We start from the raw sequence: 23,493 nt of genomic DNA on the forward strand, positions 1-23,493 counted from the left end.
TGGTATTGCAATCTTGTCTGCAGCAGCAGAGAGAATGCCTGATCAGTTGTGGGCTTCTGTGTGGAACATGTCTTTGCACAATCAGCCTATTATCCCTCCTCTAAATTCAGGCAGAGGGCTCATATGCAATTTTTATGAGAATTCTTCTGGCTACTCAATCTGTTTTGTAATCACTACTGAAGGATTCTCGGAGCAGCCTAATTTGGAGTGATCTAAAGGTTACAGGTGTAACCAGCAGCACAGAGTGCCAATGAGATAAGCCCCACCGCTGGCCATCGGTGTCTGCTGCTGGGAGCTGTGAGTCATTAAGAGTCAGGCCTCATTAGAGAGGCCATGGTGTGGTGCATCGCAGACGCTGCTTCTCCTGGTTTCAGCCACATACTGGAGTGTCTGATGTGTTAGAGGCCAGGAGGAGAGGACAGTGACATGTCAGGGGACCTGCTGGTTCCTGACAAACGGAGCAACAAAACAGCACAAAACTGAATCCTGCTGCTACTGACTGCAAAAACTCCATTTTAAAAACTCCTTGGAAGGTATTTTAGGGTCATGTCTCAACAGTACCGAGTAGTGAAGGGAACTGAAGGACAATTTACAGGGACGGGTACCTTTCTTGAGCACTTCTGTTGTGAAAAAGATCATGACAATTTCACAGAGCCCCAAAGTGTACTCATTAAATACTATTTGTGTACTTATTGAATACTTATTTTGTCCAACTAACAGTGCAAGAACCAATGAGTCATCATTGAAAAGCAGAAAATTCACTGTTGACGTACAATGAAATGCTTTATAAACAATTAATTGTGCAATTGTTTATTGTAAAGTTGCAACTGAGATTTTAAACAATTTGCAAATAGTTAATGTGTAGTCCATCTATACACATTATTTGGATGGCCATCATAAAAATGCTCAGCGTTTATAAACCTTTACAATTTATTAGATGGTTTATAAAGTATTTCATTGACTGTTTACTAATTGTCAACTATTAACGTAAGTTCCATTATCATACATTTACCATTTATTAATGATGGTTCTTATAAAGTGTCAACAATTACTAGTTTGTAATGACAATTTTATAATAATCAGATTAGGACCACTCTGCAGAAGGAGTAATTCAAGTTTTAATCCTTTCAATACATTTTGCTGTTGGTCTTCTGCACTTTCACTTGAATACTTTTCTAGATGCAGGACTTGTAACAGTGTTATTTAGATTTTTGTAATTGGAGGATCTATAGTAAACAGTTCTTCCACTCAGTGAAAATCTCGACCCAACATTAAGTTAGTTGGCGCTGAGGAATCTATGCATCGATTTTTCTTGGTTTCTCTTGATTTCTCATTTTATTACTCTCTTAACACTTTCAGCAGACCGAACATGCGAATTGGCATCTAGTGTATTGACGCCATAAAGCCCTGGAGGGTGTTTGCCGCTGCATTTATGGGAATTTCAGTAATGCTGACAGCATGAAGTGCAGGGCAGCAATGTCTTATACCTGATCTCAGTAAAAATGCACTCCTAGGTACTTTACTTTTTATTACACTTGACTGATTAGGAACGCCAGCTTGACATGATCCAGCTCAGGATTAACTTCACAATCTCTCAATCTTGGAGTGGACACTATGACTATAATACTGCTTAGTTGTGGTTCTGGACAGGAGTAGTTGAACTCCGTTTTGAGGACAGAGCGCAAAGTGAGTTCACATTATTTTTTACATAAGACAGGAAGAAAATTGCAGCCAGATTTAGCTCTGGGCTTTTGAATATGATTTTCAGAGCAGAGAGAGTGAAGATGAAGACAGAGGTCAGATGCGCATATCTCAGAATTTTTAGCATGCACAGGATTTATATGTACAGTTTGCTGTTTTTAGTTTCCCAGGTGTACTCAGCTGCTGCAGTACATCACTGTGGATCCTGACACTCGTGATATTTTAAGTAAAATAATAGAAAATATACATTTTTTTCATATTAAAAAAAATATCTATTTAAGTCTGACTGCACATTCACACAATAGGTCTTATTTAAATCAATGTGATTTATATCTTTAAATGACTCTTGGGAGATGTTGATCGTAGGAATAGACCCACTATCATACCTATCACAAAGTAATCCTTTACATTCTAAATCACCAGATTATTTAAAATGAAAATAATAATTAGCTGTAGCCTCATTATGTTTTAAAAAGACACTTCATAAATACCAAATTGAACTTAACACGTTTTAGTGGCATTTGAATAAATTACGGGATGGAAATTATTTACTGGAGTTACATTCTCTTGTGTTAAGCCTTCAAATTTTCTCAACTTCTCATGTCACTCTCCAACCATTAATGAACTTATCACCATCCAACCCCTCAGCTGACAGCGCTGGTAAAGTCGTGGGAATGATCAGCGATTGGAGAAGACCTCAGACGTGTGGTTCCTCAGCTGCTTCGTTGGGGGATCAACAAGAAAGTGCCACAGTGCAACAGCATCAACATCACAACTTTCATGACTGCGAATTCCACTCGGAGGTCGAGGCACCTGGGAAAATGCTGTGCGTCGTTTAACAGAGGCTTAATTCTGGCCACATGGTTTATTCATGTGGCGACCGCTGATATCACGACTCTCATAAATCACGCAGTGCGGCATGCTGGACGTCCACGCGCTAAGGCAGGGCTCACTAATCTCAACACCATCTTTCATCTGAATAACCTTGCCTTACCGCAGGGCAGGCCAACACCAGACACAGCCCATTGGAGGAAGGCTCCCCTCACACATTTATTCCTTCTTTCCGTCTGGGCACAAAGACTTTTTCTGCAGCCTGTCACAGCGCTGACAAACACTGTCCTGTGCGCTCCCAGGCAGGAGTCTGCCCACTCCCAACCACAGGCAATAATGAGAAATTGCTTCATGGACATCAGAGGAACTAATCTAGTCTAACGTTAGCTTTATGAATGTAGAATAAGACACACAGGGGAGAAGAGCAGCGGAGCCAGTCGAGCCATCTGTTCAGAGGCGGTTCAAAGAAAGAGCAAAGAAATCTTACACTAATGTGAGTAAACATGAAATCATCAAATATAGATAATAAAATAGAGCATGCAGCAACTTTGCCCCTATTTTTTCAGACCGATTTTCAACCGTCAAACATTATCACGTTCTCCTGTGATGAATTTGGTTTCGGGTTAAAATCCAATTAACACTCACAGAATCTACAGTTGTGAGCATGTCACCAATTACCAGCTGCAGGCCTACCTTTTCCATAAGAAAACTAATTAGTGAAACAACACCATTTAATGGACCAAAACAACTATGTTCCCTGATATCACATAGCGCTGCCGGCTGCTTAGAATAGCCACTACGTTTCACCCCATGCCTCTAATAACAAACCCCAGGCATCATAGTGACAGCCAAATGCGCTGCGATGCCCTCCGTGTACGTCTGTCCTCTCTCCGCGGCCTGGCTCTGGCCTCCTGCCGGAAGCACCAGTCAGGATCCTCCTTGCACCAGTAAGGTGCTCGTTTCCCACGCAGACAATTAGCCGCCCTGTGACTGATTGCAAGTAATGAGAGCTGCTGGAGAACAGTTGGACATCTCGAGACAAATTAATGTGCAAATATTAGCCCGGTGAACCTTCTGCCATCTCCCACCAAGAGAACAAACTACTCTTATTACTCTGCAGCTCTGGTCAAGGAAGCACGGCCGTGCATGCTAATCAGCCGAGATGGTCACTGCTGTATTTCATAAAAGTTCACAGTCTCTACAGAGAGAGGGCCAAACTCAAGCAGAGGTACGGCATGCGCGGAGAAAAAAAAAAAAGCGAAAAAAAGGTGAAGGGAAGAAGGCACTGAGCAGGCAAGTATAGTGACGCTAGCTGAGCAGCTCGCCATGAAATGCTGAAACAACAGCACGGCTGCCAGGGCAATTTTACACCCCAATAGTTTCACACCTCAGCCACCAACCCCTTCCAACTCTGAACCTTGTGTCTTCTTTGTGTCTTCATTTATTTTGTGTCAGTGTCCAAGATGTGAGAAGCCAAGCAGTGAGAAACTCGTCCCAAATGTCGCCGGGTAAGCGGTGTGTGAAGCAGACAGAAGGGAGGCGGGGGGGGCCGAGGAAGAGAAAAGCCACTGCATCTGGGTGCACCTTGCTTTCTGTGCAGGCAGCCTTCTGAGATCTCAAAACAGGGCTGACTTTTTTGGGGGGGAGGGACTGAAGTTTTTATTAGTCTCAGCAGTCTACAGCAGTGCCTCTGACCTACAGTAAGAAAACAAATATGATAGTATACTGATCACACTATACTGCAGTGTAGGAAAAGGCACTCGGAACATTAAGTTGCATTAAAGTATCATTATATCATAAAATACACTTGAACTGACAGTGAAGTGCATAATTTCTGCAGCTGAAAGTCTTTCAATCAAAACAAATAAAGGAAATGAAAAACGTGGGATCATGGGAGTCCTTGTCTTTACTGTCTAACTACAACCACTGCTGATGAAAATCCATCCTAGGATAGCTAGGTAGAAATGTTTAAAACATAACATAAACAAGCATACTTATTTTTTTTCACGTTACGGTTAGGGTTGGGGGGGGCGGACTCCAAAGAATGGTAGGTCTGCCAAAGACCTATAAATAGACCTAATTTGTAAAATTGGTGGAATTGCCCTTTATATAAAATTATGGATGGATGGATTTGAACATTGTTGGCATGATTTGGGATAATGTAAATACACAATGATTTTTTTTTTAATTTAAATTGATGCAGATGCATCATATTGTGTCTTTTAATTAGTATCAGCTAAGTTAAGTCAAAGTATCAAAGTAAAAGTCCTGGTTATGCTGTAAAATTGCTCATGTGAGTGATATATTATTACACATGATATTATCAGGCTGTTAATAATGAGGCATCCATATAACCACCAGTTACTTTCATGGTATTTCAATTTCGTGGTGTCCAAAGGATCACAAGATAAATCTGATGGGTCATCGGGAATATTTTTACATCTTTATTTTATTTTTCTAATCTTTGATTTATTGTGACATTTTGGACAATTTGGTTCATGAAACCATGTGAGAGGTTTAGTGGGAAAACTTATCTTTGCTCATCGACATTTAAAACATAATGTGGATTCACAGACAGACACAGGCTGTTTTTTTTCTAATAAGAGATCACCAGTCAGAAATGTTGGAACAGCCAGTTTTATTTAATATTCACGTGTCATGTTTTTTAAGCGTATCACAGTTGTTTTATGTCAAATCTTAATCTGAAGCAACAGGTAAAAGCAGCTGTCAGAAAAAAATCATGTGCAGCATAAAGTACAATGTGTATTTATGGAATATGTAACAGAGTTGATATATGAATTAGCAGTAATCTACTACAGCTACATACAGTACTTGAGTAAATTTACTGAATTACTTTCAACTGCTGATTTACTGTAGTTTTAATATTAAAAATCAGTCAAATGCAGACCAAACTCCACTGCTAATTCACTGAAACGTCTCACATAAGAACCTGTATATATTCTAATGGGATTTCTTTTCTAATAATAACCAATTAGAATGAAATATTAACTTTTCATTTTCAGCTAAAAGCTACATACATCTCCCAACAACCCTCTCTAGATCAATGGTTTACTCCCACTGCTGGTGTAGCACATTAACCTTCTGGATCACTAGTCAATGACTGAAAGAGGAATGACTTACCATCATGATTATTAAATCTGAAAATGTGCTTCTGCAGCACGTTAGGCCCGGGCCATCGTGCAACCAGGTGATCTCAATTTGGTGAAATGAGAGCTCCATCAGCCGGATTTGCATTAAAGATGTATGCCCAATTTTTGCCACCGCGACCTTTTAAATGTCCTTGAATCCACTTGAGTGAAATACGCCTACTTGGTCTGAATGCATTAAAAAAAATGAACAAAAGAGAGCAGGGCTTGTGTGTCTGTTCAGCCTGCGTGATGAATGCCTGAAGAAGATGTCCATTTTCATCAGTGACAGACTCAAATGAGGCCGCAGTGTAACTGATGGCGAGGACCCAAAATAGACATGAATTCAGCAAAGGCATTAGGCATTTGCTTGTACGATCATTAGGATGCTGAATAAAACCACTAGGCTGAAGAAACAATGCACTGAGATGTATTCAATGTCATCTGCTTGATTCAAGTTAAAAACTCATCCTGGTTCTCTTTTCATCTGTTTAAAGCTACAGAAGGTCAGGGACCTGATTACCTCAGAATTATTGGGTAAACTATTCAATTTAAATTGTACGAGCTAAAAGGTTTAAACTACTTCAAATTATTAGTCTACTTTACTTGGTAATTTTGAGGTAATTGGTTTCTTTGATTTTTTTTCAGTAAAGTCACTTTGTCAGATTTTACAGTGTAGTATTTAATTGTGTTGTACCAATTATTTGTTTCATCTATAAAAAATTAGAAATGGGTGAAAAATGTCAATCAGTGTTTCCAGAAGCCAAAGATACTCAGTTTAGTGGCATACAGGAATAAAAAAATCAGAAAATATTCACATTTAAGAAGCTGGAATCAGAGAATTTTGACTGTTTTTCATAACAACATAACATAGAAAGTAGTATTTTGTGTGATTTGGCGCACCCCACAGCTTCTGAGTGCAACACCGCTGTCGTAAACACAAATCCCAGGTTTTTAACACTTTGTCAGACAAAGTGGAGGCGCTAACTATGAACCAAACTCATTACATCATAATAGCGTTATGTGTTGAAAACTTGTATCTTGAAGTAAACATGTAGGTACCGCTGTGATCCGACCCTCTCACTGAAGCTACATAGAGACTGAACAAGTGAACGGGGGCGGAGTAGCTGACACCATTTAGCCTAATACAAGATGCTGTACCATCAAAATGATTTTGAGCTGTTATTTTAAGGTAAAAAATTTACATAATGCTGCTTTTAAAAAAACACTTAATTCAAGGTAGTTGGCACTTCATTTAATAGCTGACTAATAGATGAATTAATTAATTGACCCAAAATTTTGCATATTCAAACTTGCAGAAACACAGAACAAACAATCATACAGTATCATGTTATATGCTATAAACCTGTTTTAAATGGATGATATCTTGTCAGACAGTTCTGCTCTGCTATCTATTTATAGCTTAGAGAAGGCAGAAAAACGGAAAGTGTTTTTGGATTGCAGTTCTCTCCGCCATCTCAACCTACACATCCTTGTGCTGTATGTAAAAATACACCTTAAAAAAAACTACAGAAACCTAACTGCGATGATCATAGCTGTATATAAAAAAAAATGTTGCTGCATTCCCTCCACACCCTCACAACATCACTCGCTTCCATTTCAGCCTTCTCTATTCCATTATTCTTTCAGGTGGGACTGCCTGATGCCGGAGCCGGGGGTGCCAAGTATTTGTGCCCTGACCTCCTGCTCTCTGGACAGGTCTGAGTGCGAAAGCATCGGCTGTGAGGGGCTAGAGGAGACGGGACACTCGGACGGGCCGTGTGCATTATTCATGAGTCGCCGCTGTTGAGTGGGCAGTTATTCAGCATCCAAATCCCAGATGTGGTTCAATCTGTGCTCCATTCACTGTCCTGACTGCTGGCCATTGATCACAAGCAAGGTGCACGGGCGCTGCTGAATAAGCGCAGGGGCTTTATGTTACGGGGCTCAAAGCGCCTCACTGATAGAACAAAGATCCATCACTAGACTCTGGAAATGGGCCAGAGTTTGCTCACTGGAACTGATCGGACGGGCTGCGAGGGGATGCATCTACAACATTTATTAAACAGGAGCAGCGCAGCATGTGGCTCAGATGTGGCAGTAATATGTTACATGTCAAGTGTATCAGTGGAGCTGAGTGTATGCAAGTGAGCATCTCTGCTGCTGAATCAAATTTCACTTCCACGGAAACCAGCTGCCATGAGATTATACAACCAGCAGTACACACACTCACACACACACACACACACACACACACACACAGAAACAGACTCGACAGACAGAGGGAAATACTATGATGATGTCCCTCTCCGGAAGGTGCCACAGGCAAAGCACCACACTCTAATAGGCATCACACTGTTAATGGACAGTTGAGCACAGTGAATCATTTGTCCTCTTTAATCATCAATCACATATAGGCAGCCAAATGTGGCATGACCACAACTCTTCCCCTGTCTGCATTTGTCAGGATGATGATCATCCATCATCGATCACGTCGCCGAATTGCTGTGTATTATGAAACGTGCATAATAATTACCACGTCAGCTACCCCAGCCCACTGAGACGCATACAGGACTGAACGCGGTACTTTGAAACTCCCACGCGACATCACGCGGCCTCAGGAGTTCACGCTCAGGTCAGCGTTTCATGTCAATGACATATCTTCTCAAGATCACCACTGAACTCGGGCGCTTCAATTTCAAATATCACACGCTGGATTTTTCTTTTGTTCTCACGTCTTCACTGATTTTGTATCGTCGTCTGATAATGAGGAAACAATCTGCAAAGTTTCAACACTTTTTCTCTTACCGATACGAAGTTCACACCGTGGGATGCAGGGAAACGCCTGAGTGATGTGTTTCTGTGTATTCAAAATGGCCCCGCTCTTTGATCAGAGCCGGCAGTCATCTTCTACATTTTTTTTTTTTTTGGACTTTTATAGGAATGAATCATAACCATTTTTGACTGATATTCTCCACATTTTAAAACACTCTTGGTGCCTCTCAGTACCTTTTTGATGCTGTCAAATTAACATTAAATATTAAATTTCAGCATGTTTCCAAGAGGACCGTATTTAAATCCTCGGCTTCTGTTCAGCAACCTAAGATTTCAGAAGTGAAGAAGAGCCAAAATGTGAGATGCTCACTGAATATCTTTGCTGTCTCTACAGTCTACATAACTGATGAAATCATTTTTAAAACTCCAAAGCGAGTACAACTCAACTGCAAATGTAAAGCGGTGAGTAAACCATGCGTCACAAGCATATGCCTGAGATGGAGGACGGATTTTGCTGTCTGAAGCATAATGATGAATAATAGCCTTATCAACAAAGCACAACACATCCCAACACGCTGGGATCTTATCACTGCTCATTTCCTCGGCTCATGTATTTCCTGTATCTCCGGTGGAAAGCGTGTCGCGCGGTTGCCGTCGCTGTAACTGACAGCCAAGTCATGTCAAAAGACTCAGGCATTATGGCAGCGGTCCTTGCACGAGACAAGAGAAGAAGAAGAAAAAAAAAAGTGGCAGGTGTAAGCAGATGCATCAGCAGTATTTGCAAAAAGTCACAAGATTCCCACAAGGGACATGCTTGTCGTTAAAACAAACAAGAAAAGAACTGATGAGTGCATTAATCAGAGCCCGGCCAAGCATCGACGGTGAGCTGTAGTCCGTGGTGTTCCTCCCCAGGAGCGGTTGCACCTGAGGGAGGGGGGATTATCGCAGCTCCACACCGGAGCTCCTGTATCTGAAATCTGCCTGAGCTCATCGTTTCTGCTCCTCTCCGAGAGGCTGTGGCTGGATATCAGGCTCAGGAAATCTATTCCCCTGCAGAGCGTTGGCTGACCGACATCAATGCCGTGCATTGTCGAATTATTAATTAAATGCATGCAGGCATAATCAGATGCAGACGTGGTGAGACCTTTGGGACAGCTAACATGGAATTGAAGCTGCATCTACATTGCAGATTCCTTCTTATTTTTCAATGCCAGCTAGCTAGGCTGTTTTAAGGAACAAAATCCTGTGGCCTTAAAAATTTAGCATCACTTTGCACTTATTTAACTTTGTTGTGATGCAAAACAGGCACGTACGTCCATGACTTTCCTTTAGAGTCCAGACTCACAACAAAAGGGAACGGATGACTTTCCACGAGCCTGTGTGTATGCTTTTACACTGGGATAAAACACAATAGGCAGGTTTGCCGTATTATGTAGTGTTTTCGTCCCCTCCCACAAGACGTGCAAAATGTAAATGCCACAGCTTTCACGACTAAAGTCTAGGCCCTGCCTCCGTATATTTCATTAACTTTTGTTAATGTAGTTGCCATGGCTCCAGGGTATTTGCTCAATGCTCAGTGCACTTTTGCTGAAATAATAAGATCTATCAGTCAGCGCACAGCAAAAACAGCTTAATTTGCAGAATAAAGGTCATTGGAGCTGTTACTTTTGAGGGGCCTTGACAGAGAACAGTGTTCAAAAACAACAAACTCCGGAGGAAACTCTGCCTTGAAATATTACATGTATACTGAGGTGGCCACATGTTGTTGTCAAGTCTAGAACGCTGCGCTGACCCCCGTGAACCAGATCCAGCACCCTCATTATGCTACAGCACTGAACTGTATGAACTGCGCATCCTGATACGCTGCTGTTCGCGCTGCCAACAACACATCCAGCCTGAGGGCGAAACTATTTCAAAGCATATGTCCTGGTGAACGTTTCCAAACCTTTTAATTCACTTGCGATTAAGAGATTATTGAGTTTGCATGTGTGCAAACCAACGGCTGATCAAGCGTTAATTGCGCTTATTGAATTATTAAAGAATGAATTAGTGTCCTCTAAATCAAACAAGTGTGCGAATTTGACTTACAGACTAATCTAATAGACGTGTTCATTAGGTCTAATCTGGATTGTGAATTACAGCTTATATGTAAAATCAAATTCCTGCAATGAAAAGCAATTTGTCCCTGTTTGCCAATAGAACATGTCCTTGTAAAGGGAGAGAGCTGTCAGCCTTCCACAGCCACACTCTTTCATTAATCAGCACTAATTAAATGTATTGATCGAGCCAAACATCGGGATTTCCAGTTGAAAGGGTTTACTAGGCTGTAAAAGTGCACAAAAAAAAGGAAAACTACCAAATTCACAAGCCACTTATGTGCCCTTGAGGGGGGCTGCCGCTTTGGGAGAGCTCAGAAATTGAGACAAAAATGTGTCTGCTCACTTCTCATTAAATAACGTCAGAATTCGCGGCGTCTCTGTGGCAAAAGTCGTCCTTGGCTCTTCTGAGAGCTGAAGCCACTGAAGCTGAACTGAGTATCAATTTGCTTTTCTGGCAGCATGACCTCTCCGCCGCTGGAAAATAAAAGTTGTATGAAATCACAGATTGAGACAACACCAGCGCTGGAGGGCCACCAGATGGTATACAACAACAACATACAGATCACAAGTTTGGATGAATGGCCATTTGATTAGAGGTGAAAAATAACTCCGAAGCTCAATAGACGTGTCAGTGACAGTGGGTGCGTGCCAGCTGCGGACCGGCAATGCTGCATGTGTGTCCAATAAAAAGACATTTGAACACACAAAATGTTCTGCACATGCAGATACGGATTTAATATGATGATATAGTTATCTACAACATTTGCATAACAATAGGATGAAATTACTTCCTAAACTCATTAACCAGATAAATGCTGGTCAAAGACGACCAGGTTTAGTGAAAATACCATCAATTACGCTGATTTTTGATTTATCAGATAAACTGTAGCATGAATTATATCCGTCTACTTAGGTTAAATGAATAGCTTAAAAAACAGACTGGGCTGGCCGAAGAATGCGTTGTCACACAGCAGAAAAAAGGCGGTAATTTATGCTCAGTGAGGGTCGACATTTCAGAGACACGTACAGTAGTTTTCACAGGACGGCAGCAAAATAAAGAAGACGAGTGTGTGTTTTCAGCGTGTTTGTTTGGCAGCCTGGATTACAGCGACATGGGAGTCACAAACGACAGAAACGCTGAAATGCCCACATTTTCTGTTACCGCGGCCACGACGGCCCATAATCACAACTGGCTTTGTTTGCCGCCGAGTGGATTCAAAATGAGTTTTGACAGAGAAATTGATCATCTAGCTTCTTAATGCGAAGGCAAACAGGAAGTGTAAGTTAAAAATGACTTTGCATGACGGTGAATCATTTATTTGTGCATGCTGTGTTTGTGCAGTTATGGGGGGGGTTAGGGTGTTACAATTGTGAGGTGATTGAAGACTGTGAATGTGCAGCCATGAAATTCGCCTCCCGCCCCCCCACCCAAAAAAAAAAAAAAGAAAAACACCAGACCATCAGGGAGAATGAAGAAGAAGCAAATTCAAAATGTTTGCAATTGTGTCAGATTCAGGGTCAGAGCAGAACCTGCACTGCTGTAGTGTCAAAGTGCATTTATGATAAATGACTTTATGACAAATTGCTTTAATGCGGGGAACCCATGCAGAGCGTGGGACGCTATGAATGCTGTTCCAGCAGGGCAAAATAACAGGAATCTACTCCGGTGTGTTTCTCTGTGTGTGTGTGTGTGTGTGTGTGTGTGTGTGTGCATGTTCGTGCACCTGCCATTGACTTAACAGGAATCATTGATTTAATAGGAGCCTTCTCGGTCTGTTTATTTTTTCCACAAAGGAAATCAGCAGCAGTAATGATTTCATTATTAAACCATGGTGCAGATCTGCTCATTGACTAATAGACTAATGCAAGTTTAATCAGACACTTTATCTTGCGCTCTGTTGCCATCTAGTGGCTGGAAAAGGGGCGGAGGGAGGGGGGGCTCAACCTGGACCTGGATCACAAATGTTCGTCACTCCACAGCCTTGACTTTGAAAGGACGCCAAATCATTGGGAAAATTAAACCTTGAGCTGAGGGAGACTTTTCCAGAATGGAGCATAAGTTAAATCAATGTGCATGACACCCAGAAAAATGAAAGACGGTCAGCTACAATGGCAAACTTCAAACCAGCTGCTCATGCGTCCCCCTCACACACTTATTAGCATTCACTGCATTACAACGGGCTCTTAACACCCCCTGTCCCCTTCAAACTAATAGTTTTCTTGGCACCTGCGAGGCATGTAGAATTAACATAGAAACAAAAAAAACAATACATGTCTGCAGTCTACGGGATGATACAGCCCTTTTTCTTTTGGCACGGCGCGCACATTTCCGCGGGATAGACTCGCCAATAGCCTAATTAAATAGAAAGCACAATTTGTCACATCAAGCAGCCAACAGCAGCAGCTTTCCAAACGCCAGAAGACTGCGCCCCCAAGTTACAACACACACACACACACACACACACAAAGGCGAACAAAATCTGTTTATCTCTTCTGACAAACATCAGCAAAGCTCTTAATCACCGCAATCACAGTCTATGGCTCTTCACACGCCCTCGTCATTAGCGGTGATTAAATGAAGCCCCCCCCCCCGTTTTGTCCCTTTTACGCGCAAAAAAATGCAATCTGAACTCACCCAACAGGGGAACGGACTTGAGATGCAAAGTTAGCGCCCCTCTCAGTAAAAGCGCAATTCAGCTCCCATCTTCCATCTTTGATATCGGCGTGAAAGAACGAAAGAAAGAAAGAAAAGAAAAGAAAAAAAGAAAGCAAGGGAAAGGAAAAAAGGGAACAACGCTCAGGTGTGCTTGGAGCGGGTGGTTTGCGGAGTTCGCGCTTCGACACGGAGCGACCGCGCAGCAGTCAGGTGTGAGTGAGAGGAGCCTGCCGCCGCTGCCTCCCTCTCTCCTCTCTCCTCTCTCCTCTCTCCTCTACTTCACTGGGTGAAGCGCGGCCCACTTTAAACTCTGGTGACGTCATGGGCGCTGATGCTGATGCTGCAAGCCCTCACACACACACACACACACACACACAGCTCTTCACCCATCACCATCACCCCCCAACACAAACACACACAAGGTCGCCTCCTTAAACATTATCCCACAAAACTCTCAATAACAACTTGTCAAGACACCTTGGACAGGTATTGCAACCTGTTAAGGGAGACAGAATACCCAAGGCAAACCCTCTTTCACCTGGATTGTCTGTCTGCTTGTCATACACAGCTGCCACATAGAAAATTATATGACGTGAAAATGTAAATGAAATTGCCCGGAAAAGGCGTAATTATCATAATCAGCTCCTATGTACTTCTGCAAGGGTGAACACTTCAGCTCTCCTCTGAACCAGGAATGAAATAGATCAAGTCTAGACAGGTTCAGTGGCGTCTTCCTTTGGCGTTCAGATCTGTTGTTGGGGGTCCACCTGTAGCTGCTCGCTGATAATATATCCTCAACCCCCCCGTCACAGATTTATGCTCCAGTTTGGAGAGTCTTTCGCATTTGTGTATCTATCTGAGCATGTTCCAGCCATCAGCAGCCTCATGCTTTTGCGGGCCTGATGTTCCCCCCGGGGCTGACAAGATTACGCCGTTTGATTTTCCGCATGGAAGATTCGGAAACCTGGCGTTGAATTTAGTTCCCTACACTGACATTTAACAGAGGTATGTTTCTGAGTGGGAGGTCAGAGGCTGGTGAGTGTGGTGGACAGCTAAACGTTCCTTTTATAAACTGAATGATCGGGTCTTTTGAAAGGATAAGTCTGGTGACGTTCTATGAAATTCTTTCTGTGAACAAAGCCATGGAAAGAAAAAAAACAAAACAAAAAAACAAAGAACAAAAGCAACAACAAACTGATCTTGGTAACCAGTATTGTCTATGCTTTCACAGCCTGATTTAGTGACACTATTGTCTAAAAAAATCTTTTGAAAACGCATCCATGAGCCACCCTGTTGCTGCTTCAATACAATGATCACAGGAGCTTGAGTTCGTTATGAGTCAGTCTCACATACTGTCCCCTGTCTGCACCAAATGTGTGTTAACTCACCTCTGAAAATGAGCCCAAACAAATTCATCTTTTGCTGCAGAATAAGTGATAAGTTCTTCTGTCATACAAAGGCGCAAGATAAGCACAATAAATGTAAAATAAGCATGGTCAAGTGTGCTCTCCAGGCTCCACAGCTTAAACTAAAAAGATCCAACAAGCACAGGCAAGCCTGTTAACTGTGCGGCCAATCAGAGGCCGGGGCTGACTGCAGTAATTGGCAATCCTAATTAAGCATGGTGCAAAGAAACTGTGGAGTCACTTATTCTTAACAAAACAACATACACAGTTATTCTGTTACAAATGGCACTAGCAGTTAGCATGCTGACCAGCTAGCCTCGACTCGTCCTGTCTCGCAATACCGCTTTGTGCCTCAAGGGGCGACAGTGAGCGCTCATTGGTAACCACTGTTTGGCTGCAGAGAAATAATGTGATAAACACGGGAGAAAAACAAGAGATGTTGACTTCTGGATTGCTTGAACTTTTGGTGAGGAAAGGGACCGAGTCTCTACCGAACTTCACTGATAAGTAATTTGGCGATACCTTAGTAAAAGATTTTTGCAATACAGATGATAAAACCCTGAACTTGCTGGTGATATTCTGCCACCTGATCAGTTTGGAGAATAAATTAAAAAGGTGGGCAATTCTTACATATAGGTGTCAGCGCAGAACAGGGTAAAGGCATGTCACTGGAAATGCAGGACGAGTAGGAGTGGAGGAGTAAAACATGACATAATCGGCAATCAAACAATTATTGTCAGAGGCTCCAATATATAAATGCAGCAATCAGAATAGCAACTTGTCCAGTGCGGCTCTCAACACTGAACAGATCTGTAGTCATCAACAGCACCAATCAACACCTCTGCAGCCACTCAAATCTCGTTATCGGCCTCGACAAAACTCTTCTGAAGCCGCCGAGCCACTCAACTATCGAAATATGCGTTTAAAAAGTGTCGACAACCTATTAGTTTCCCGGCTCCGGCACTCAGATGTCTTTTTCAGTGCTTGTGTGGAATGCCAAAATCACTGACATAACAACAAAAAAATTGAGCAAATTATGCTCTATGGACCAAGAATGTAAAGGGTTGATGTCTGGTTTTCAAGTAATTATCTATACCTCCCAAAGTTGACTAACAACTATTTCATTGCAATTAGAACTTGGAACATGACCTGGTGCGTGAGGACAGCAGTGCACAAAACCACAGTGTAGAGACATTTTGTGTATGAAGCAAAGACTGGCGTAAAATTAAAGGAAACAACTGAAAAACATGAGCTGAGCACAAAACTAACGGTCTCTTTAGTATGAAGAGTCGGCAACTCGACACACAGTTGTTCTGAATGATCAGGTTTCTCTTGAGATGAAGGTCATGGGACACAAGGACCCACTGAATGGTTTTGATGAGTAAGGACATGATTCATACATATTGGCCTTCGCAGCCGCCAGACCTCAAGCTGAATACCTGCGGAAGAAGTTGAACAGACGTGAGGGACAGCGCTGTCACCAACATCATCAAAACATATCAAGAGGAGGGATATCTGCAGGAGCGCCGGCGCTGCTCTGATCTTTCCTTTGTCAGCCATCTGTGTGTATGTATGTGGCAAAATCTACCTGTGAGTGCTATACTATGCATAATATGATTGGATTATTCTTTCGAACGCTTTCATGTGCAAGCAATATTTAACCGTGGTTGAGGTGGAGATAGCTGTTTTTGTATGTAGCTCTTAACTAATGATTTCTTTCAATTATTGGTGGTATTTTCAATGTGTATGTGTTTTTTAAATTTTTTTATTGGCACATTGTTCATCCATGGATTTCACTCGATAAAGGCTCCTTCTCACAGTGTAATTGAAGTCTCAGTGATATTTGGTTGGACTGGCGGTGTTTGGTTAAGATATTATGAGCCTTGTCAGTCATCTTGAATGGAAAAATCAGTGGTTAACCTGCTCTCTGAGGTGTGTTCTTTCATTTTCTGGAGGGTTTTTTTTTTTTTTTTCATCAAAAGTCATAGTATGTAGATGCGTTATGTTTGAGTGTGTTTCTCCATGCATCGCCCATAGACTACAGTGCAGCTCTCGCCCCAGTCTGGCACCGAAACGACCCGTCCTTCTGCTTGTAGCAGCTCCCTATTGCGTTTTTATTGTGTTTATAGCTTGTTTTTTCATTGTTTACTCACCTTGTCCTCTCGCACCTTATGTTCCACTTACCTTTTATACCTAAGTATTTTATTTTATCGCTACTTAAGTATTTTATTGCATACAGTATTGTATATTTATATTATATATAGTACTTTATTCTTTCAATATTTGCCCTTGCATTTTGATTGTTGTACTTTAATGTATCTACTGCTATGATGACCTTATTTCCCTTTAGGGATTAAAAAGCTATCTATCTATCTATCTATCTATCTATCTATCTATCTATCTATCTATCTATCTATAGCTCCCTTGCATGTGCTCCCTCCACCTGTGTTGCTCATTATCGGTCACCTCTGCCCCTTGTACAGTCCTGTGCATCTAATGATCGCCAACAAGTGTCCAGACTGCATCATGTGTCTCAACAAATAACATCACAATATAAAACACAGTCTGCAAAGTGTCAGAAAATAGGGAGAAAAGTGCAAAACACATCCACACACATTTCATTTTCAAACTTGTTGTCTTTGTCTGAAACCCACAAATGATTCGGTTCAGTTCAAGTCAAGGAAAAGCGGTAAAATCCTCACAACTGTGAAGCTGGAGCTGTGAAATGTTTTTGAAAGAAAAATGAAAAATTACCAAAACAATCATTCGTCACACTGGCTGCCGATTCATTTTTGGTCACATCCACTAAATCCATTAAACATCTAGTTGTTTCAGCTAATTGTGATGTTAGCTGGTAGTTTAATTCCTCTGATGCATCATCTTTCATGAACCGTCCATGTGTGAAGCCTCCTGTGAGATCAAGCCTCCACTTTGAAACAGTTTAAAGTGGCAGGATATTGGAGTTACTTCAGAATGTTGAGCATATACTTTTAGTGCCTTTACACCACTGCATACTGCACGAGTTGCTCTCAGATGGATGATGCCTGCGTGTGTTTGTCCCTCAACTTCAGCAGCTCGACATCCACTCAAACCAAACCTGCAGTCAAAATCCCAGCGGTGTTCCCCAATTGTGTGTGCGCGTTTCAAAGTGCCTGTTGTGCCTCGGTTCAGCCGAGTGTCGCACTTTTGTTTAGTTTATCGGAAATGTGTTTGCAGTCACATTCGGCGCGTGCAGTCCTCTGTGTGCCGTCTTTGGCCCGGCTCCAGATGAACTACATCTGCCCAGAAGTAAAAAGAAGACACAGTTGCGTTTGCCTCTGAATTAGCTCGAAGAGTTATCTTACCCAAACAGAAGGGCACAGCACCACCTTCACGTCGCCACTGGCTCAGGGACATTACGTTCTGTAACACTTAAAAATCCATTACACCACTCAAGGATCTGTAAACAAATTCTTTTGGGGGTAAAATCCTCTCCTGAAGTAATTTGTTTTTTCTCTTTTGTTTCCTTTTGATCCTTTTCATGCACACGGTTGGTTACTGTAATCTTTTTTTTCTTTTTTTTTTAAATTGCCTCCATCTATGCTGGCCATTAGTCAAATAAAGAAAAAAAAATGTTACTTAACGATACAATAGCAGAGGATTGGAGAAACGTCTGCTTTAGTCTGCACCTGTGTAGACTCCCTCCTGCCCAGGGGGAGGACACTCGAGGTGAAGGAAACAACTAGTGAATTTAATTTGCTTGAAATGGACCAAGAACTCAATTTGATTTGCGTTGCTGGTGATTCTGCTGCATGTGGAGTGAGGGGGGAATCTTAAACACTTCAAAAGAGATTCAACAACCGGATGAGAAGCAAATGATTTACTTTTGTAACCTAAAACTGTTATTTCGAGAACTGAATACAGTGCTCCAGTATTCATCGGTCCCGCCATGGCCGTCTCCATCCTGTGGGCCGAATTTCTGTCCTCGTCACTGGACAGATTTGCATGTTTGGGGCCCCAACTGTTGGCCTCTCTTCTCAGCCGGAGCAACTGTCTGCCGTTATCGGCTGCTTCAGAAGCTGCCTTTGTGGCCCGCTGTAATCCCTGACCACAAATCCCCAACTCCCCAAACCAAGTGGTGGTGGATGAGGCAACAAATCCACAGCATCAAACAAGACATAGCGTATTCTTGTTTTCCAGCACTGCAGCTCGTCCTCGATCAGTGCATCTCAGCTTGTTCCTTTCATGTCTCATCTGCTGTCTCCTCGTGGCACAGCACTGTCTGCTGGATAAACAGTGTCGGACTTCAAGTCTGGAGCTGTAAGTTCATGGTGGCCTGCGTGACAGCTGCTCTGCTTTTCGGCTCCTATTTTCCCTGACATGTGTTCGCTCCGCAGTAATATTTGACTGGTTCTGCCTCTCCTCTTTCAGCGCTTAAAGGGTCAGTCCACACAAACTATGAAAGACGCGTTATTCAAAATGGGAGATGTGACAGATGGGCTTGGTAAGAACACAACAGGAGCAGGAGAAGGAGATGTAGACATCTATGTGAAGGGTCTGTTGCTATCAGTATATGTTGGAGGTAAACCGTGTGGGCGTTGTAACAACAACTGGGAAAAGCTGAAAGGGTTTCATTAAATCAGCCTTCTTTTCAAGATTTTCCAACGCTCAGTTTGCAGCTGAAACACAAACACATGTCATTTATGCAGCCACGGAAACAGATACAGACACATCTGCTACAGGCTGCAAATGTAAAGTATGTCATGCACTAACACACACAGGTATACTTAGACTGCTCAACTGTACATCTGAAAGTTTGGTTTGCAGCATAATGCAGATGCTACAAAACAAGAATCACAAAGAGAAAGAGAGAGAGAGCGAGAGAGAGAAGAAAATAGAGACATCTAAATATAAAACCAACGCAGGGTAAGACTGTGTGGCATTTGTTTGCTTCAAGTTTGACGGGATCGAGATGATTGCCTCACAGAGATTTCGATTGAAGTCAAACAAGTGGAAAGAAGGTCGAAAAAAGAACCTAAATAAATGGAGTTGAATAAAAAATATTTTTGTTTTCATCAGCGAGAGATATCCGTCCCTGAAATTTCAGCTGCATTTAAATAGAGATTGAAATGTAATTTCTTTCTTTCGCTTTTTTTTATTTTTATTTTTTTTCTGGTGTTCACAGTTTTAAAAAATGACATTCAGGAGAAGCAACACATTTGGAGCAACATCAACAGTCTCTGTTACTCTGATAATCCACAGACCTCACAGTCAACAGTTTTCATTGTAACTGCTTTTGAACAAAGAAATAGCCCTCATGAAAAACTGTTGACAGTGAGGTCTGTGGATTATCCTCAATGTACCACAGACACTGGAGTCTGGAAAGAAATGTTGCTGCTGAATTTTTTTAAAGATCCCCTCCAGACATGTTGAGATATATGAAAAAAAAAAATCTGCTTTGAAAAGTAAGTTGGGTATGATTGACTTTTTGACAAAAAACTTGAATAAATTTGGAGAAAGATCTTTAAATGAAACATCAAGATGAAAATCCAGAGCCACATGATTCACGTCGAAGGTTACACTGCTCGACATAACATGTGTAAGTTTGTGCACACCAGAGGTTTCAAGTTTCCACATCACGCTTGCTGTCAAATTGCACGAGACAAGTATTGACTTCCAAACAAGGTGACAAAGTGAGATTGGAGGGTGAGCTCAGACACTTTCCCTCTTCAGCAAATTGATTTGAAAACAAACATCTAGAGAAACTCGAACATCCAAGCAAGTGACGGTAAGAAATACATACTTTGCAGCGTAGTCATTCGTTCAAATTTGATTTCGTACATATTGCATTTTCATTTCTACAATATGTGTCATTGTTAAACAAGACGTCATAACATTTTCCAGCATATTTTTGATGAGTCATTTTGTCAATTTGCAGCCAAAAATCGAGTACTTTTCAGGACCTTAACCATCCTGGCTGGTGTTTGTGCCTGGCTCTAACCAGATGATTACCAGAAGAGGACAATGAGACATTATGGATCATCATTCTACCAAACATAATCATTTCTTCATTCGACCGCTTTGACCGTGCTCCCAACAAGTGCTGCCATTTAAAATTCAAATCCTTGTTTTCGTAATCACTCCGAAAGTCTGGAACTACATTTAACATGTCGAGATTCGTTAACATTTTACATTTACCCACCTCTGGGTTGGCTTGAGGGACAGCTGAATGGGCGGGGGAGGGGAAGGGAAGCGAGGTGCTGTCATTTAATTTACATTTATTTATTCATGAGGGCAACACACATGAATCAACATTTCTGTAAATGTGCCAGTGTTGGCCAGCTGGCTGTTTACACAATAAAATACAGAGCCCAGGCAGAACAAACTTGTTGTTGCTGTTGTTATGTAGTCATCTCTGTGTATTGTCATCATTATTTGATATTCTGATAGATGATGCCGCTTCAGAGACTGTGTTGGAAGTACTGCACTGCGTATTTCTTTTCCCTTCTAGACTCCATGCATTCCCGCGAGTCAAATGTAGTCAATACAATATTCATTTTTTATAAACTTTATTTTGTTTTTTTCCATATGGGGGAATAGGTGCAAAGTTATAGGTGACATCACCTTTTCAAAGCCCCCTGGAGCTTTGTGGTGGCCAAAAGAAAGCACCTATTGTATTTAAATGGTGAGATGAAAACTGGTGCGATACGGAAACCAAACAAAGACAAAAAACAGATTCCATCAATGCATTTTCTTTACTTGAAACAAATTGTTTTCTTCCCTGTTTTGGAATTTGAAATACTTTTTTGATCCCCGTGGGCAAAAGTGCATACAGGACCAGTTTGTAAGAAAGCTGATTTTTTGAGCTTTGGGATGGCTGACCCGACCTACAATCTCAAAAAATGTAGGTATATGACGATTTGGGAATCAGCCTCAAAACTGGACCTGATATAAGCTGATCTCTCACAGCGATCAATAAAGTATTTCTGATTCTGACCTCTTATAGGTGCTCATTGTAGGAAAAGCTGATTTCCCAACTCATCAAATAACGATGCTTTGGGATCTTAGGACGGATCATCTGCCATTCCAAAATGCAGTATCATAAGAGTTGGGAATGAGACTCAAAAATCTACTTTTATCACAATAAGCGCCTTTAAGATCAGGTGAAAAAAAATGTTGTGTCTGTTTCATAATCTTTAACAGTTTCTTAAATTTGTTTTCCCACTCGGCTTTCAGTCCTTCAGCAGTTTCTCTTTGAGAGTGCGGGTCAGTGCTTTCCAGCCTTCTCTACCTGTTTATACACTGTGAGCAGTTCAGTGAAGTTATTTAACATTTCACAAGAACAAAAGGCAAAGATTAAATGTAATTTTGTGCAGCAGAATTTTATTTAGCCTCAGTTCTAATAATCATCCTGCAGCAAGTTGCCGGGGGCCCTGAAGGAAAACCACTGGTGTAGAGGTTTTACAGTCCATGAGGGAGACCAGGATGGTGCTCAGGTCTGATATGCTCGAGTTGCCGCAACCCAATTTGTCAAAAGCGAGTTAGAATTCACACGGCTGCTGTCCATGGGCTCCAGATTATACACAACCACTCTCCTCCTCTCTGTCAGTCCTGGTTTATGGAGAAAAATAGGATTTTGGCAGCAAGGTGCTTTTGGTAAACCGGGCACGGCTCATCAGTGGCCTTGTGTCTGTCAGGACAATGTGTCGAGACTTCAGAGCAGATTGTAAAAATGGCAGGCGGCTTCAGGTCCTGCTTGATATCTAATCTACATGGTACATTCGGGCTGACAGCTGACACATCATTCACAAGAGAGGGTGATGCGCTGCTGTCTCACAGGGGGAACCGCTCAATTCCAGGTTCTGATTAATTGTTCCCGCAGAGGTCAAACCCGTCTGACTGATTCAATCTGTGCGCCAAATTAAAGGATGATCAAAAAGTTTCTCCATTTTTTGTGGTCTATCTATCAGAAAGTTTAATAGATTAATACGTACTCCATTTAAAGTTCAGATTGTAGTGCTGCGAGGCGGTGAGATTGTTAGAACAGCTTTGTTATATGCAAAAAGCCGTTGGAGATTTGATGATTTTTGTAAGTCTATAAAAGGTAAGGCAATACGAGGCAAGTCTATAAAACAAAGTGGAGCATTAGTGTGAAAGTTGGATCTCTTGCACGATATGAAAAGAATCATCAACACCAGCCTCTCGTCAACAGCCCCTCTCACCAGCCGCAGAGAGCGTCTGTCAACAATAATAAGAAGATACCAAATGTTAAAAGGGAAGTACTAAAGAGGGGAGAGCATTGCTGTGGATGAAATCAGACCCTGATTCCTCTGTGATTTTGGATGAAAATAACAGAAGCAGCAAGTAAGTACAGATAATTTCGCTGGATTTTGTCAGATGCCGATGATGAGCTGGAAGCAGAGGGACCGTGAAAATGATGACAGGCCGGCCTCTTTCAGGTTCGTAAACAGTGAGGGGGGGACATGCTGGAGGTGTGGGGTACTGCGGGAGAAAGACTCAATTGAGAAAAGCCACAAATATTAAATGTTACCGAATACAGTTCTTAGATTTGACATATGTTGATACAAGATGAAGTATTCCATCCTAGTTGGAAATCAATGGCATGAAATGAGTCACACAAAGTGACTTTTATATGTTTATATGAATTCCCTGTATTACCCTACCCTACTCTTACACCATCTACCCTTATACTCACATCTTCACTCCATTTGCTCTTGATTTGATATTTCCTGCTCACATCCAGACGAAAAATCATCCGAAACAGTATCATTAGTTTGTAATTTTCCAATTACATTTTGGAAGTGTATCACTGTAGTTATGGATATTAGATATCTAAACATTTAAGGCAACATTATAAGAGTGGGATCAAAGATCTCGAT

The 23,493-nt window shown here is 41.7% G+C and overlaps 1 protein-coding gene across 9 annotated transcripts in view; it reads right to left on the reverse strand.

Annotated features, from left to right (window-relative positions):
- Positions 1-13,472, reverse strand: part of megf11 (multiple EGF-like-domains 11) — a 76,107-nt gene extending 62,635 nt beyond the window's left edge. For all 9 annotated transcript variants that reach the window (XR_005076668.1, XR_005076667.1, XM_037108279.1 and 6 more), the window contains exon 1: positions 13,188-13,472. The gene's annotated coding sequence lies outside the window, so the exon portion shown is untranslated. The remainder of the gene's footprint in view (positions 1-13,187) is intronic.
- Positions 13,473-23,493: the final 10,021 nt, after the last annotated feature.

Source organism: Acanthopagrus latus, chromosome 8 (genome assembly GCF_904848185.1).
Source record: "Acanthopagrus latus isolate v.2019 chromosome 8, fAcaLat1.1, whole genome shotgun sequence".
Lineage (NCBI taxonomy): Eukaryota > Metazoa > Chordata > Actinopteri > Spariformes > Sparidae > Acanthopagrus > Acanthopagrus latus.